The sequence below is a fragment of the Callospermophilus lateralis genome, unplaced genomic scaffold (assembly GCF_048772815.1).
Source record: "Callospermophilus lateralis isolate mCalLat2 unplaced genomic scaffold, mCalLat2.hap1 Scaffold_91, whole genome shotgun sequence".
Classification (NCBI taxonomy): Eukaryota; Metazoa; Chordata; class Mammalia; order Rodentia; family Sciuridae; genus Callospermophilus; species Callospermophilus lateralis.
Window position 1 is genome coordinate 1149004 of NW_027517238.1, and position 19167 is coordinate 1168170.

General features: G+C 32.0%; 1 pseudogene; it reads left to right on the top strand.

The window, feature by feature from the left end:
- LOC143641232 (cadherin-12-like) overlaps positions 1-19167 on the top strand; it is a 92869-nt pseudogene that overhangs the window by 63681 nt on the left and 10021 nt on the right.

Here is a 19167-nt window from a genome sequence, read left to right on the forward strand (position 1 = left end):
AAATGTTCTGTGCATCACACCATATGATTAGCAGAGCTCTTCCTTATAATATCCCTTGTCAATTTGGTAATAATACAGAGTGATGATCATATGGGGATCATTACTGACTTGTTCAAATATCAGCATAAAACATTGAATCTATGGAAACTTGGACAAATTCTTTCTTGTTTCTATGGTTTCATTTCTATAATTTCATAAGTAAAGTGGGGAGATTGATAATATATTTTTAGAGCTACTGTATGAATTAATGATAATATTTATCAACATCGAGAGAAATATGGCAAGCTTTAAAAATGCTAACTCTTGTTATTATAATTGATAACATACCAGTTAATGTGTTCACCATTTCCTAACGACTTAAGTGAATGAAATTTCTGTTTTGTTATTCATTTTCTTGGATGTTCTACTCCTATTGCTTCACATAAGTCAGCAACATTTATTACCAAATATGTCAGACAATAAAAACGATAAAAAAGACATCATTAGCAAAGGTCACCACTTCTTTTTGAAAGTTGTCCTGACATATAGTATAATAAAACAGCAATGGCTCTTTTATGTTTGTATAAAGACAAATATTTTTGTACAATCACCAAATTGTCAAAGTTTTTCCTTCATTTTCCATAATGTGATTTTTTCCCCTGTCTGTGTTAAAATCAAGATTCTACCTCAGTTCTGGCATAGATTTTTGTTATTGTTTGCAGAAATCTCCCTCATCCAAAGCCCTTTCACAGCCACTGTTAAGGATTTTTTTTTTACTGCTCAAAAAAGTTTAGTATTCAGCAGGTTAAGGAAACCCATGGTCAGCTTTAGAATTTCAGTCTCTGCTGAGCTTTCAAGGTGTCAAGACCCTAAAATAATATGAACAGCAGGAGTACTAAATCTTTCATTATTTCCAGTTTCCCCTTGAGCATACTGACTTTGCAATAAAGAAGCTGTCATTTACACTCTTCTTTATTGCAAGGTGGGTAATAGCTACAGGGAGAAAAATAAGGAACTGTGTCAAGTTAGCCTAACTGCCATTATGATTAATGTGTAACCATTGCACATTTGCATTTACTCTTTTCACATGCAGGTACTTCATAAATTGGAAGAGTTATGGGGACAGCTACTTTACAATAGATGGAACAGAAGGAACCATCGCCACTAATGAATTACTAGACAGAGTATAATTTCTCCATAATTGTGAGTAAAGTTAGTAAGTATGGCATGGACAGAATCAATGTTATACCACAGTTCTTTGGATTTAACACTTTTAAATGAGTCCCTGCTGAGATGTTTTTTATTTTTGCAATAAGAGCTGAGTGGTCTCCCGGGGAAACTCAGAAACCTGTTCCTTTTCCTCCTAGCATAAGTCCAGAGATATTGTGACAGCTGCCAATGAGCCCTGTTTGCAGTATCGCATGAATACCTAGAAAAGCATTTCATTGTGAGGTCTCATCGTTTTCACTCTGTACTCTCAAAAAGTCACCAGAGTGACAGCTTTTCTGCCATGCATGATCCTAAGAGTTTCATAGGCTGGTCAAGAAGAAATAATAATCAAATAAAATTACTCACTCTAAAATATTTTTTGAAATCAAGAAGAGCATTTAAAAAATCTTCTCCCTGTCTCTTTCCTGTAACTAGAATATATTTTTAATAAATGTAACTGTGGAATACACTTTTAAGTGCGATTCTGCAAAGAGCTGCAGAGAATCCCTAGAATTGTTTTTAATTGTTCCTTGTGTTCATTTCTGCTTGGTCCAAAATAGAATCCTGTCAACTGAGCTTAATTGTAGTTCTTATGGTTTAACAGTATAATAGAGAATGTGATAAAAATTTCTTTAAGTAATCAATTAGAGTGGAAATGTGACATTTGACTCTTTTTACTTGGTTGTTTTCAACAGAAATGCATTCCCCTAGTTCTTCTGCTTATGATTTCCTAAAAGTTTTGGAAAATCCCTAAGTATCTTTCATTTCGTTTTCTCATTTGTTTTGTGCATCTGGTGCAAATTTATAACACTTTTGCTGCTAATTTCACCTTTCAGATCAGAGAGAAGCTATGAATAGTTCTGTGGAAGGGTTTTGATCAGTCTCAACTCGGTGGGGGCATAAATGTGGAACAATTTTTTTATCTGTAACAACTGCGGCTCAACATGAACAGTCAGATACCTTACCCCCATGCTTTTAGAATATTGTTAGCCAATTTTACGACTTTCAGGTAACTCTTGATTGCTAAATAACTACTGCATTGTTTGTTTCAATACTTAACTCTTAAAATTTTAACCTGTCATGTGGAAAGTCTAGCTATTCTGAGGCTGCCATAAAAGAGAGATCGCCTGTTGATGCTCAGATTACAACTGGGGCTCAGTTCAGCCTTCCAACACTACATGTCAGTTGATGGTTATGTCAGTCTTGAAACCCCTCATCCAATCTACTTTCTAGATGAATTCCACTTGCTAGATGAATACCACAGTGTACTCCCCATTGCCTTATGAAACTAATATTAACTCATGGAATTGTGAGAAACATGAAAATGTTATTTTTTACTTTCCATGTCAAGGTTGTTTTTTGGTAAAATGGAAATAAATCACTGAAGATTCCAAAGAAACCATAATTTGTATATTTGAGAATGTGAGGATAAGGATATAGACATTCAGGTCTCTTGGGTTGGGAGTGAAGGAAATAAAAATGCATGAATTCCTCTTATCTGTCCCACCACTTTTAGCGTTGAGTTGCACTGATAGTAAAGGTAAATGTTTGAAGGCCAATTATTTTCTTGTGTGATTTGATCCTTTAATGTTGGGGGCTTTTGGAGACATTTGCATAGGAATCAGATACCACCACACAATGGTAAACCTTAAACATTCTTAACTTCCTCTTGATTGTCAAGCAGCCTTCTTGATAACAGTATAATTCTGGATAACAGTATAATTTCTCCATGCCAGTTCCTATCTGCTATGTCCACTGTACCCTACGAAAACTCAAAAACTCTTGCCAAGGTAAATTACAGGCTGTGCTACCACAATGTCTTTTTCTTGTCATTTTTGTTCAGATTGGACCTTCTTGCTCAGCTAGACTCAGACACAGAGTATGAAGTGAACTACTTGAGCGAATGTGCTATTGTAGAGTTGAATACCAGTCAGCTAGTCTTGGTGGACCCTCCACCTGCATTCTCTGTACACTGTTTGCTGTAGTCTCACTTGTGGTGAACATCTTTCTTCCTTTCTGTTCTGTATCTGCTGTACTTGCATAGGTTAATTCTTCCCTCTTGATAACTTTCAATGATTAATTTCTATAGAATTTTGAGGACAATTAATTTATGAAAATTATTTTCCTAAACTATTTAATACAAAACCATTGTGAGTAATGCTAAAATCACTTTGAAGTAGGAGTAATAGACCCCTGCCTTACTTCAAGCTAAATGTTTGTGGATAATCCATTGGTAATCTTTACCATACTATAAAAGTTTTCTTTCTCCCAGTAGCTACAAAACCATGGTAATGGTGTGAGAATAGACATAAAAATAATGTCCAGGGCCTCCTTTTAGAGCCTTTAGCTTCAACTGCTTGAAGCAGGGAAGAAAGTATAAACCCTTGTGTGAAAATAAAAGTCTTCAGTCACTGAAAAATTAGATTTCCTAAATTTATAGAACCATATTTGGTTACTTATCTCTATAATTAGTGCAATGCTCTCCCAAATTGTAAGCTGTAGATTTTAGCAAAATGCGAGTAAGGAAATCCTAGTTTATGGATAACAAGTAGTTTCTTAGCCCTAATAGTCAGCACTGGAACTTAGGTATATAAGATACATCTGTACATATGTATCTCATGTGTCTAAGAAATCAATTTCCTCAATAAACTTGCAAGGTATTACTATCTACAGTATAGGAGTAAAGGAATTCAAATTGTTTATAGCACTGTGTCACACAGCTAATGATGACAAACCTAAGATTAGAGCCCTGGACTCTTTACCAAAGTAGATTTTGTGGATTGGGTACCAACAGTTGTATAGCCATGCTTATTCATGAGAGTTACGTGGGTTATATATACTCCTCTCTCTCTCTCTCTCTCTCTCTCTTTCTCTCTCTCTCTCACACACACACATACACACACAATATGAGAGTGATGCCAAATTAATATTCCTAAAACAGACTGACCATCAATTCCATTTTGAGGAATTCAGTATCTCTTCAAAGATGATTGAATGTATATTAGACCCATCAAAGAAGTCTTCTAGGACAAAATAAAGATGCCAAAATATCATCACATGATAATTAGAGATTCCATAATAAAAGCTAATTTTGAGTCTTTATTTTTTGCAAATGAACTTGTAAAGTAAACATGATTCATATTCCAATTCCTTAAGCTGACTTCGTTGATCAAGCTATCCCACTGATCAGATATTATTATCATAGTGAATGGATGAGAAATAAATACCCAATACTTGCTCTTGCATGAAGAATGAAATTGTTTAAGTAGACCAAACTGCAGGTTGAACTAGTATATGTTTTGACCTGACTCTTCTATTAAAACCTCTCAGGTTAAGTGAAATGGTACAATGACAGAACAACTTTAAATTAATTAAAAATCAATCATTTATCAGTGTTGCTATAGTCAGAGGTCCAAATAATTCTCAAGAATTTTAAAAGAGAGGGAAGCTTCAAAATTTCACCTCATTCAAATTATCAGAAAATTTCAAAAGGCCAATGTATCTAAATATTTTGGTGTTAATGTAACAAATGCCCTTAGTTAAAGAGGGTAAGTGACCATGACACTGAAGTCCTATAATTTATTTCATATTTATAATATATACAAATTACATAAGAGACAATTTTCTTCTTATTGATATTCAAATAATAACATGGATTGGTTTTATTTATTATGAAATAAGTAAAAAAAAATCAATGAACTCTTTTCCTAAATGCTATTTTTGTGAAATTTCATATATTTGTGTAAGTTCATGAGTTGAAATTTAATTGTTTGGTAATCAATTTTTAAGGTGTCTGCATGAAGATAGTTTTATGTTAGAACTTATTTTACTTAATATAGAACATGTGATATGATTTTCATATGTACAGAAAAATCAAGTTATAAGATTTTTTACTATAATTCAAGCTCAACATGAATTATGCATTTATTTTATTTACTATATTAAGAACCATTTGTGCAAACATCATTTGTTGTAGGTTATGAGAAAACTATAAATAATGTCAATTCTTAAGGACATTGCAGTTGAAAGTATAGATAGAAATTAACCAAATTAATGAATTAAAATAAGTTATAATTGTTAAAATTGTGTTTAATTCCATAAAATTCATATTTAAGTAAACACTAGAAAGAAGTTGCAAAGGGTTGACTGACCACTATGTGGTTTTAAAGTGATGAAAGATTTAAGTAAAAATAAATGACCTTTTTTAAAACATTTTTTAGATGTAGATGGACACAATACCTTTATTTTATTTATTTATTTTTATGTGGTGCTGAAGATTGAACCCAGTGCCTCATATGTCCTCTACCATTGAGCCCCAGCCCCTGGCAGAATATTCTGAAATGATTCTCTGTATGCCAAAAAACTAGCTATGAAATTATATTCTCAGACAAGGTGAAGTAATAATAAAATAGTTAAACTATTCTAATACTTGTGTACCCATTAACTCATATGGTCCCCTTTGATAATACTTCAAGGTTAGTATTACTATCCATGGTGTAGGAGTGAAGAAATCAATGCTTTGAGACATTTCTTCGTAGCCCAGCACCACACAGCTAAAGAGAACAAACCTGGGTTTGGACCCTTTGACTCTCCAAAATACATTTTGGGATGCGTATCCACTAACTTCTGCTTCCTTCCTTTATTTTAAATGAGTAATAACAATAGTCATGGTAATTTTCAAATGCATTTTGAATAAAAAATATGGTACAGATGTTCTGTAAATGGGCTGGCTATGCTACAAAAACAAACCAGTAACACTTTTTCCAAAAATAGATGGACATGAGACTGGGAATTATATTTACACATTAAGAGAGGAAGATTTGAAATGTGTTCTCAAGCACATCACTGCTGTTTGTCAGCAGGTTCTCAGTCTTTGCAGAGGAAGCCTATGAGAAAGTAGAAAAAAGACCTCTCCTTAAAGGTGTGGTGTTATTTAACTTTGGGATATTAGATAATTATGCTATGTTACGAATTGCATCAGAATTCGGTCACATAGAACACCAACATTTATTATCTCATTTATTCATTCATGGGTGAAATGAGTCCTCTAAATGTTCTCTCATTAGACCTTAATTAAGTTCACTCCATAGGTGATATTAAGATTCAGTTTCTTGTAGGATGATGGACTTGAGACTTAGAATTTCAGAGGCTGTTGTTCCCAGGATGTTCTCAGTTTCCTGTAAATGAGAGCTTCTAGGGCAGTTTACAACTCTCAGTCAGTGCGATCAAAATAAACACAGGAGACAGAGAATGTGTGAAAGATCAAAATTAATCCTTTTTGTAATTTTTTTTAGACATTAATGGGCCTTTATTTTGTTTTTTATTTATATGCGGTGCTGAGAATCGAACTCAGTGCCTCACATATACTGGGTAAGCGCTCTACCACTGAGCCTCAACCTGAACTCCATGAAATTGAACTTTCTGTAACCTACTCTGAGAAATTGCATCACATCGCTTTTGCCACATTTTGGTTCAGTAGAGGCAAACTACTAAATCTAAACAACATGTAAAAACAGAGAGTAAAGCAAGTGTGTAAAAAGAAGGCAGTGATAATTATAGACCATTTTAAAAAGGTTGACTATTTTATGTGACTCTTGGCAACTAAATAAGTTATTTTAAAAAGAAGAAAATTTAGGAACCATATTATCTGGCCTCTAAGTCCTGAAAATTTTGTGAGAGAAGCAAATATCTGGTGAAATGATTTAAATGCCAATTCAAAATAAAAAGTGTTCTCACTACATCCCATATAACTTTTAATTTAAACTGAGTGTTTAAAACATTAAAACACACACACATACATTGTGTGCATGTAAGAACAAGGAACAATAAGTCCTACCACCACATAAAACTTTAAAGCTTAAAGAAACATACGGAAAAATGTACCTTGTCATAGGGAGAAGAGGGGATTACAGGTGGGGAAACTGCTTAAGCAAAGTCGTAGAGGTATCAAAGTTCATGTTGAGATCAGATCCTGCAAGCTTTGTGGGACAGTTGGATGTACAGAGGGAATAGAGGGGAAAGATTGTCTGTAGTCTCATTCAGCCAGCTAAAGCTTCACTGAAAATTTAGTTTTTCCAATATGTTTGAGTCTACCCTCATTTTGTTGTTTCTACCTGTATGTCCTTTGCTTAACACCTTTCTAAAAGGCATGTATTTCTCCAACTTTTTTTGTTGGTGGATTTGGAATGCATTTCTTTAGTCCAGCACTGACTGCCTCACAGTGTATTATCTGGTTCACTGTGATTGACCAGGGAGCTGGTGACAAGGGTGAGTTGGAATTCTTTGTGGTGTCTGACCAGCAGTACTCTCCTACTCTCCTTCCCCCGTTGATTGGATCACTTTTCAAAATAGTTATAATATTTCTATGCATGCTGTTGAAAACTAATATCCTTGGGTTGCCTTTTTTTTCCTACTATTGTTCCTCTACTCCCCAACTATGATCACAAGTATCACAGTCATCTGGGATAATTTTTTTTATAAGACAGATGTTTGGGTACATTCAAGTCACATTGGATCAGAATTTCTGGGATTATTGTCAAGAAACCTGTACTGGAAACAAGCACCCTATGTCATTAAACAAACATCAGGTGGGGAAACTGCTTAAGCAAAGTCATAGAGGCATCAAAGTTCATGTTGAGATCAGATACTGCAACCATTGTGGGACAGTTGGATGTACAGAGGGAATGTTGCCAAACTCTCCAGTGTCCTAAAGATGAGCACAAATTGAGGGAAATAAAAATGTGAAACCTGTCACTACTCAGCGTAGATGAGGTTTGATGATGGCATGGAGCAATTGCTTATGATTCTAACCCCATGTCATTTTTTCTTCCTTCAGTTGCCCAGATAATTAACCTTCTCTTACTTTTCATAGAAGCCTTTTCATAGATTCCTGGTAGAATCTAGGTAGTTTGTCTACCATTTTATAATTTTCTTTTTTTCTTCCCCCAAGTAACTATTTGAAACTAATTTGTATTCTCAAATGAAAATAAATTTTATTTATACTAGAATTGGCAACATTTCAATAGTAGTTCTAAGACTGATACTGTGAAGAATGAATCACTTGTAAAGTTTTCAAACTATTTCATAAAGCTCTGCAGTGTATCATAAAACATGGAAAAATAATCATTAATGTTATCTCGATCATCAACTTAATTTAGAAATGTTTCCATTTTGCTCACTATTATATGCTATGCAAATATAATGAAATCCAAATTTATGTTGTGAGAGCTTATATTTTATTTTAAACCTTCAACTGCTTATGATTATACTAACATAATCAAACTGCTTAAGAGTACTTTAAATCAATATAATTGCTTCAACAAAATCACATGTACAACATTAATGTCAGCCTTATTTTTTACTTAATTAGTATCAGTTTTCTCAAGAAGTAAAAACTACATGATGAACTTTTCACCTAATTGCTGAAATCCATATACAAATATATATTTATACAAATATGATAAAGTTCCATTAACACAGAAATATTCCTTTAACCTGACAGAGTTCAAGAATAGAAAAAAAAATATCAAAACTATTACATTGACATGATATATCATATCTAATATATTTGTAGAGTGATATTATCAATTTAGCATGAACTTTTAGAAGAAATGTCTTTATCTTATACATCTTTGATTCCAAGGTATATTACTCATTATGAACTACATGGATATGTTTGTAATTAATATATTGTGTATGTTCAACCTTTCTTGAAATATATTACATATTAACAATTTAAGTCACCAACACTACATTATACCTTCTATTCATTAGAATCTCAAAACTATTCATCATGAGTATAAATAAGACAGCAATATTTTAATATTTTTTCATTTATTTATTCCTTTGTGTATCTTAACATGCCATTTTTAATGTTTATAAAACAAAAAAAAAAAAACTTCATTAGATGGGCTTATGGAATAATGACCATAAAGCACAGTATACTGTAAAAAAAATAGCATGTAAAAATGTCAATCAAAAGAAAGCAAAGAAGGAGGGTGCTGTGGGAGCAGAGAGAAAGGTATCAGGGAGTACCTCCACAATACTGCTGCATGTTAACTATAATGTCAGGGAAAAGATATTAAAATTTTAGTATATTGGATACTAGAAATATCATCTATTTCATTCTTGATTGTAAAAAGCACTGATACTAAGAATAAAGTAATTGAATATAAAAGAAATAAGTATATGGAAAATATTTAGGGTGAGTAAAAGGTGACACTCTTTTGTATTTGTCTTTTTCTCTTTCCCTATACTTTTCTCATCTCTATAATAAAGATAATCAAGGTGAGAAAAAATTAAGGTTTGTGTTCTGTTCCAGCCTATGTGATATTTCAATATTATTATGAAGAGGTAAAAGCTGAAAAAAATGAAATAGAAGTATGAATTGTATTTTTGAAAATGTATGCTGATTGAAGAATAATTAAAAGGATTTAAGAAAAGCAGGTTTGGAGAACAGTAGAAAAAGCTAATAAATAATTTTGTTATAATTTAAGACAAAAACTTGAGTGTTCTATGAAGCGTTGACAGTGGATGAAAATGGAAAGATTAAAATGATGAAAATTGAAACTCATTTAATGTTAAAATACAGGGTGGGGAGTGAGACATCAGTATTAGGGGTCAGGTTTCAGGTAGGAGATAAGAGTAAGGGGTGCAGTAAACTGATGTAGAACAGAGAAACAGAAATAATGGTGTTTTGCAAACTCTGAGCTTAGTTTTGAACATAAAGGGTAGAATATGCTTGCTCCTCATACAAATCATTGCCATCATTTGTGTATACTTGTCATAATTCAGTAACAATTTAGCTTTGAAAAATATATTTGGTGGGGCTGGGGTTGAGGCTCAGTGGTGAACCCTCACCTAGCATGTATGAGGGGCTGTGTTCGATTTCAGTAGATATATGTGTTTATCAGCAAAATAGATTATAAGTGAGTATGAAAAAGAAAAGTTAAGTAAACTGAAAATGTGCCCATAGAAGAAAAAAATGATGAGGATGTAGAAAGACAAACAAGACATGAATGCCTAGAAATGAACAAATATTTTTAGGAGCTATAAACCACATTTTGAATAATCAAGAAATTATAGAAGAGGCTTAAACACAACTGATTATTTTGTGCATTATATTCTTATTGCTTTTGCATCTTAGTTGATTATAATGAAAGAAAATTACATAGAAATATAAACTATTAATGATTTATTAAATCTCTGTAACTGGGTGTTTCAGAAATTTAATTACTTACCAAAGGACATTTGTTCATTAATTTTGATATAAAATCATCTTTATTATAAAATTAATATTAGTGAATTCTATGTGTTTTCAAAATTCAAATATTTCAAATTATTTATTGTTCATTTATTAATTTTATTTACATTTATCTTTAACTAATACATTAAGGTCTAAAAAGTATACATATTTGTGGAATAACAAGTAATATCTCAAAATCTTTGAACTTGTGTAATATTTATATCAGGATCACTATATCTATTGCCTGGACATTAATCATTTCTTTATGGTGAAAACAGAATCCTTTCTCTAGCTTTCTGAAGTATACAGTATAATTATCTCTATTTCTATTTTTATTGTCATAAGTAATAGAATTTCATTTTGTTTTCATGGCTGAATAATATTCCATTGTAAATATCTACCAAATTTTCTTTATTTATTTATCAAGTGTTGCATTTCTGTTGTTTCCTTTTCTTGGCTACAGTAAACGTGGCAGTGTATTTTTTCTTTTTGACATACTTATTCCATTTCCTTTGTGTATATACCCAGGAGTGGAAATATTATATCATATGGTAGCCCAATTTTGAAGTTTCTGAGGGATTATTATTCTGTTTTCCTAAATGGCTGTACTAGTTTACATTCCCACCAACAATGTGCATGGGGTCCTTTTTTTCTATTTTCTCCCAGCACTTGTTATCTTTAGTGTTTTGATGACAGCATTCTTGCTGGGATGATGAAATGCCTCATTGTGGTTTTCATTTTTTTCCCTGATGATTAGTGATGTTTAGCATGTTTTCTTATTCTTTGTTGACCATAAAATATTAATCTAATGTTGTTGTAATTATTATAGAGAAAGTAATTTGAGAATAACCTTTTATATTATATTAATGGTTTTACATAAAGTAAAATAGAATTGATAGGTGTATAGATTTTATTAAGCATGGATTAATTCAGGGAACATACACTGAGAACCAAGGAATCAGTGGGGCGTGATCCATACAGTTTTCTTGTCTTGTCAACTCCATAGAAACTGTTTTAGCTTTTCAGCCTAGTCTGTTTTTAATACTATATTTATTTGTTTGTATATTTTATTGAGTATCATGTAGTAGCACTGTGTTATATTCTAAATGTCAAGATAAATATGGCACAGTTCTTGTCCTCAAGGAATTCAAAGTATCTAATACTTCATATTATTTTAAATTTATATATATATATATATATATATATATATATATATATATATATATAATTTACACTTCATACAGTTTTCATTATGAAAAATAAAAAGATTAGTGGTATTGTTAGGGATTTTTTTTCCTTTGGAGATCACATTTTGTAACCAGAAGCACAAAAGGTAATATTTGACTTCACCATAGGCATCTATGAATAATTTAAATCCTTTTTATGGATTGCTCAGTCTAGTTGCAGATCACACCACAAAACAGAGCTATTATTAAACATAGTTTAACTTGACTTGCAATTTAGAAGTGAACTGGTTTAAAGAGGAAAGCCAAAGAAAGCCTTTATTATTCACTCATTTACATGTGTCATACTCAGTTTGTACAATTATAATTCAGTTTTTGGTATAAAAGGCTACAATTCCAATTTTGAAGTGATTGTAGTTATAATTTAGTACACAATCACAAAATGGAATTTTCACTGATATAGCTATTCCAAAGCTCTTGTCATTTTTAAATAAGGAAGCAAAGTAGCTCCCATGTTTATTAATATAACCAAAACCTGGTATTTGTTAGAACTTTACAATTTTCAAAACATTTTGTATTAGACTTCTCACTTGGTTCTAAGAAATGTTGCATTATTTGACTATATTTATTGAGTATCTACAGAGCTGAATACTGCAAAACTCTCTCTTGGCTCTGAAAGGGGTTTCCCCATAGCATGGTGGCTGGAGTGCATTATGAGGTGACTTGTGGAAGAGAGGTGATAATTGCCTGGGCAATCTCAGGCAGCATGCCTTCTTGCTCTTCAGTTCCTTCATAGACATCTCAGATCTCAGGATTTGATAAAAACACTGAGGAGACTCAGAATTCTGCTTTGGCTTCTGCAGAAATCTTAGGGAAGATTCTGCCCATTTTCTCACCTATTCATAGATATAAAATTTTAAGATTTTGTAGATCACTAGGACACTATGGCAAATTTAAATCTGGTACAGAGTCTCAAGGTACTATGTAAAAGAGAGCTCTCCATAAATGTATTGCCTTCGGTTTGCTCTCTATGAAACCACTTGGCACTGAGAAGACCTGGGAGAGAATAGTACAGTTACATGAATTTTACATTCTCTTTAGGTAATAGTCTTATTTATCTAGGATTATCAATGTTATATATAAAGAATAGTCACTAGTTACCTGTTTCTAAAAAAGATTTCTGATTTAATTTCCAATTGATAACAGGCAGACTAGAGTTATGGGAACATGAAGGGAATAATTTTATTAAATGTACTAATTGTGTTAATTCCCACATGCTTTCTTTTTTAAAAACCAATTTACCTGCAGTCCTGCCTGGCTTAAGTTGACAGAATATGTTAACAGTCCTCAGCACACTATCTATTATATGAAGGAAAAATGCAGACCCAAATGCCAATTAGAATGCAAATTATTCTCTCTGAAAAGGGGGGCTTTTTACACATACCAGATCCTGTAACTCAGGATGAAAAGTATGATCCACCCAAATCATAGAATCTATAAGAACAGCTTCCTGTGAGTACAGGCAGCTTGGTCCAAAGTGACCTACAGTTGTGATGACAGTGAGGACTTGAAAGTCCAATGTCATCCTGCTATCAGTCAAGACAAGAGGTGGACCTGGGTAGGATTCTCTGGAAACTTCCCTGGGATCCCCAATAAAATTAAAGACAGGAAAGGAAATATTCTCATTCTCTGAGAGGACCAACCCAGCTTTCGCCTTGAGAATGTTCTCCTTTCCTATCACCACCTAGCTGGACTGGCGATGAGCAGGGATCAAAGGACCTGACTGTATCAATAACTAAGAAAATGGTTAATTAACCACACAGTACAGAAACATAAGACAGGATGGCTCAGCTCGGTGAACCCAAGGGTCAGCTCCAGCCCTGGAAAGACAAAAGAGTGAGCACACGGAGAAACTTTCTGTTTATTGGGGAAAAGATATTCAAGAATATTCTACTCAAATAAGGCAAGGATTGGGTTTTAGGGGTTTGCTCATTCCCTTTAAGTAACGCCCAGGTAGGGCTTGAAGTGGGCTCTGTTGCTGAGCTAGGGGGTAAAGGCCTTTGTTTATAAAATATACTGGTCTGTACTTTTGCTTTCTTGTGAAGTTTCTGTTTGGCTTTGTTATCAAGTGATAAATGTTTCCTCTATTTTGAAGAATTTACACTATTTGGTTTTTAAACGTTTGATAGAATTTCTAGTAAAGACATCTGGAAAAAGGCTTTTAATCGTGAAGAGATTTTTCATTATACCTAAATTTTCATACCTGTTTTAGGAACACAAATGTTTCCTATTTCTTCTGTCAGTTTTGATCATTTGAATCTTTATAAGAATTTGACCATAATTTTTTTTTACTATTTTTTGCAATAAAATAACTTATCATATTTCTTTACAATATTTTGTTTTGTTTATGATTAAAATATATTTCTTATTTTATTCTGATTTTGGTATTTTTTTTTCTTTTTCCTTATTTTAAAGTTGTACTTTAAATATGAATAAACAATTCTAATTCTCATTCACTGAGTGAGCATGAGAACGGACTGCAATATCGTTTAGGATTTGGACAAACATCTGACAAAATATTTTGAAGGCATGAGATACAAATACAGAATACTTTCTTTTATTTCTCTTCTTTCTTTCTTTTTTCTTTTTTTCTTTTTCTTTTTTTTTTTTTTTTTTTTTTTTGGTACCAGGGATTAAACTCAGGGGCACTCAACCACTGAGCCACATCCCCAGCCCTATTTTGTATTTTATTTAGAGAGAGGGTCTCATTGAGTTGCTTAGTGCCTTGCTATTGCTGAGGCTTGTTTGACCCTCCTGTCTCAGCCTTCAAAGCAGCCATATGTGCACCCTGCACCTGACCAGAATTATATCTTGGTTATCATAAATGGACCACAAATTATTAATTAGCAGATAATTAAAATATAAACAAAGTAGACTAATGATAATGGAAATTTAAACGGTCTATTAGGAACATCACAATTATGTGTGACATCAGTTGTTTAATGTTTACTAAGCCAACAATTGAATTTGTTTTTTAAGTATTAAATAATAACTAAACCCTGTATAATTTTGTTGTCAAATATTTGGTCATTATACTCTTGCTGAATCAAAGTTAAATAAAATTTCATTATTGCTCTGTGAAATATAGATTAGATGGGTCAGAAAGAAAATATGTCATTACTTTGTCAACATACTTTAGTAAATTGTATACCTAAATGAAAGAATGCTGCATTACTTTTATAAATTATATACTATGGCAAAAAGTTCAAAGCTTATTAGACTTCAGTAGTTCTCAAACAGAGATGTTCTTCCTACCTAGCTTGGCACTATGGAATTCAGTATATTGTTTTTAAGCCCTTAATTTTGAAAAATTAAAAATGTATTTAATAGAGAAAAAATAACAGAATTAAATCCATAAACCCATTACTCATTTTCAGCAATATAAACATGCTGTTTTTATTGTTTTTCCTCTATCCTTGATTGAACATTTATTTTATGGCTTTTGCAATGCTGGCTTCTGACATTTAATTTCAGGAAATCTAGGTGTCCTGCAGTGCACAGAATTGTTTCACACAACAAAGATTTGTCTTAGTTAAAACGCTTAAAGCATCCCCTGGAGAAACACTATTAATAATAAGTTATTACAGTATTGATGTTTTTTTTGTGAAAATTTACTCATAGAAAACATCAACTAAAATGACATTTTAGGGCAATAATTCAATAATTCAAAGAATACCCAGAATTTTTGATGAATGAATGTAGGCCTGAATTCATTTTGATAATCTTTTTACATATTATAAAAGTAGATTGTTAAGATAAATACAATTGAGGGATAAGACTTGTCTCCTCTTGAAGAAATTCCCTCTCATTCTAACCTAATGAAATAAAACTCCTACCCTAGAAAAAAGTGGAAAAGAAATTCTCCTCTTCATGTGGGCTCTGGACTTGAACCCACTTTACCATGTAAAATAGGAAGTAGACTGTTTCCCATTGTCCAGATGTTGAACAGGTTGTCATTCTTCTTAACAGCAAAATCTAAGACATAATATAAATTATTTATCTATTTTAAGTGGCTGTATAATTATCAGTGTGCTTTTTAAAAATAATAATAAATAATAGAATTGAGAAGCACTAAGGAGCCAGAACATCTGATTCCAAGTCAGCATTTTTACCTTCAATTGTGGTTTTTGGAAAAGTCACAACTCGCCATTTTTTTTAAGAGTTCCATATGCATAATAGGGTTGATGATAGTGTCTATATAATAGTTACCATGAACCATAAATGAGTTAATCTGTATAATGTGTTTTAGAATGTTGTTGATTCATTGTTTACTTTTTAAAGTATTAAGCATTTGTTTTATTTTTATTGTTGATATACAGTTTTTTTTAGAAATTTAAACCAAGTTTAGCAAATTTACTGACTTTTATCCCTATTCTGCACTACATAAATGTAAGTACTAATAAAATAACTGTCTCTAGCTAATCTCCACAGAATATAACTGGTCATAAGAATAATAAGAATTTCACCAAAACATTGAAAGTTATGTAAAACATCATCTTATTTAATACAACAAATCTATGAGGTAGGACTTATTGATATCCTGTGTTTTATATGGGGAAACTCAGTGAAATAACTGAATAAGAAAGGTTCAATAACTTTTGAAAACTAAGCCAAAGTTTTTCTTATCAAATAATTTAGTATGCTTTCACCAATATCAATGTCTACATCATATGTATTTTCACAATCATTCTTCAAGATTAACAACATAGTTTTCATAATTACACCAAGTATCCTCATTTCATATATTCTCTGTCCATACTGGTATACATGAGTAGATTTCACAGTGACATATGGCAACGTGTAGATATTTTTTGTGTTAACGTTCAACATTTTAAAATTTCTTTCTACTGAATTTTATAGACTTATGACAATCAGTCATTCAAAATATTTGTGTACTCATTTCTTTAAAGCTTTCCAGATAGAGGTGTATAAGAATATTTTGAATTTTCAATAACACTATAGAAGAATTTAACTTCTTCTACAGAAGAATCAAGACAGAATGTATGGTAGAATATATACGTCTTTCAATTTTCATACTCCTGGACTTACATTTTTAACTCCCCTTTCTTCTAGCTGTGTGATCTGGGTAGGCCTTTAAAAATTTGAGACAACTGATTCATCTGTAAAATCTTAAAGGTAAATTTTGTATGTTGTAAGCTAAAACTTACAAAATATTAAAGTATTATGTTATAATTTATTAAACTAATTATTTAAAACATAATACTTTTATGTTTTGTAAGTAATACTTTTATGTTTTGTAAGAAATTATTTAGAGCATACTTCAGCAAATGACAGGTAGCAAAGGGTAAGTTATTAAGTTGATCCCAAACCCTGTGATGGGATTTTAACTGATACCTTTTCAGTTGAGATTTATTTTGATACTGTAGAAAGAACCTATTCTCTAACAAAAGTTTGCTTATTCTTTTCTTTCATATAATCAACAAGTAATTTCAGGATATCCTAGCTTTCTATGATATTCCTTGATTTTACTCCCTTAAAGCTATTTTTTCTAATTATAACTTATGTAAATCAATTTCTCTTTCTTCTTCATACTCATCATTCTTTTATTCAGGAAGAAACTTCTGAGACGATTAATTTCAAAAGGGTAATTTAAGATGTAAAACATGGCAGAGAGTAAAATTTTTACTACATTTGTAAAACTTAGAAAACTATATTTTTTTAATCTAATAAAAAATATTGCTAATGGCAAAGATTAGTCTTGTGAACTAATCCTGGTAAGATAGGTAAGTCATTCCACCAGAAATGCCCTGAACTTATAAAATGCCAGCTAAGTGGTTGGTCTTACCTAATGGTGAGTTTCAGGGATGAACCCTGGTAATATGCCTTGTTTGTGTTCTGACACCTAAGCATCAGTGTTGCACTGATGTTCTTTATTGAATAAAGAATAACTAAAACAATTTTAATCATAATTTATGTTTTTATGTTTCAACAGGTAATCCATTATTTACCAGCAAAGTCAACATACTAATTAATGTCTTAGATGTCAATGAATTTCCTCCAGAAATATCTGTGCCATAGGAGACAGCCGTCTGTGAAAATGCAAAACCAGGACAGGTATCTTACAAATAGTGTGAATCGAGAGTATCTTACAAATAGTGTGAATCGAGAGTACACCAATTACACTTGTAATTTCATTGACTTGTGAGGCTGAGAAATGAAGATAACAAGTTTGAGGTCAGCCTCAGAAATTTAGTGAAACCCTATTTCAAAAAGAGAAAAGTGAAATGTAACTCATTGGTAAAGAAACCCCGGGTTCAATCCCAGAACCCACTGCCCCATGCCAAAAAAAAATGTTTAAAGACACATCATATGTGTATATTTTCAACTCTAAGTCCAGACATATATACATGTGCATATGCTCATATTTCAGAACAAGTCCTCATAAAATACATCATAAGAGATATTAAACTTGAGTGGATTATGGTGAATATGGATGTGAAAATAATCCCATGGGAAATAAAGTTTTGATTTCCTAGCAAGTTCTTTGGATTATGCATTCTGCCATTTTTGTACTCTCTTACTGTGGCTTTTCTAAAGAACTTAACTGTGAGCAAACACTCTATGCTGATATATTGATGTGAACTTCAATCACTTTTAAATAACATAACCACTTACTCAGGTAAATTGAATGAGTTTTAATTCTTGAAATAAATTTTACATTTGAAACAATATTTTTAAAGGGCACGCTTTAAAATTTACTGTCTTTCAATTTGTGCATGTAATACTACTTAGTAGATTATTTGTCCAAAAGCTGTGCACCAGTGATATGTACTATCAATATAACTATTATATGAAGTTTAAATAAAATTTAGAGCCCATGTTCACTCTAGTAACATTTCAAGTGCTCAGTAATTGTATGTGTCAAGCAGACACCATTTTCTTGAGTAAAGTTACATTTTCATAAGCATGGAGACTTCTAGATTGACTGTGTTGTCCCAATCATTCATAGATGATGTGAGGAAATCACTAAATGAATTACATTACTACATATTTTCATCATGTTACCTCAAATAAGAAATCTGCATCATTAATTTATAATAGTCACAGAATGGATTAAACCTTATCACCTTGAAAGCATCCACAATATGGATGTCTGTTTCGCTTGTTCTGCTCCAATGTTTTTAATAGTAGATGCTACATAAGTATTTGAGGATAAATTAATTTTTTTGATAATTGGAAAATTAAAAGAAGTTTACAAAACTTCTACAAATTAACTATTTTTTCACTTTTGAGGAGCTCCACTGTGCCAAAGTATATAAAAAAGCCATTTTTTGTCTTCTGGATACTTAGGAATATCAATAATATCAGACTAATCAAAATCTTATAATGCTCCAAATGAAATTAGCCTCTGGGAACAGAGCTCTATTTAGCTCTATTTGTCTAATAAAGTAAAAGATTTGAAATACTGATACAAGTGCATGTTACTAGAGATCAACCAGATTTTCTTATTTGTGGACAAAGTAGTGAAAA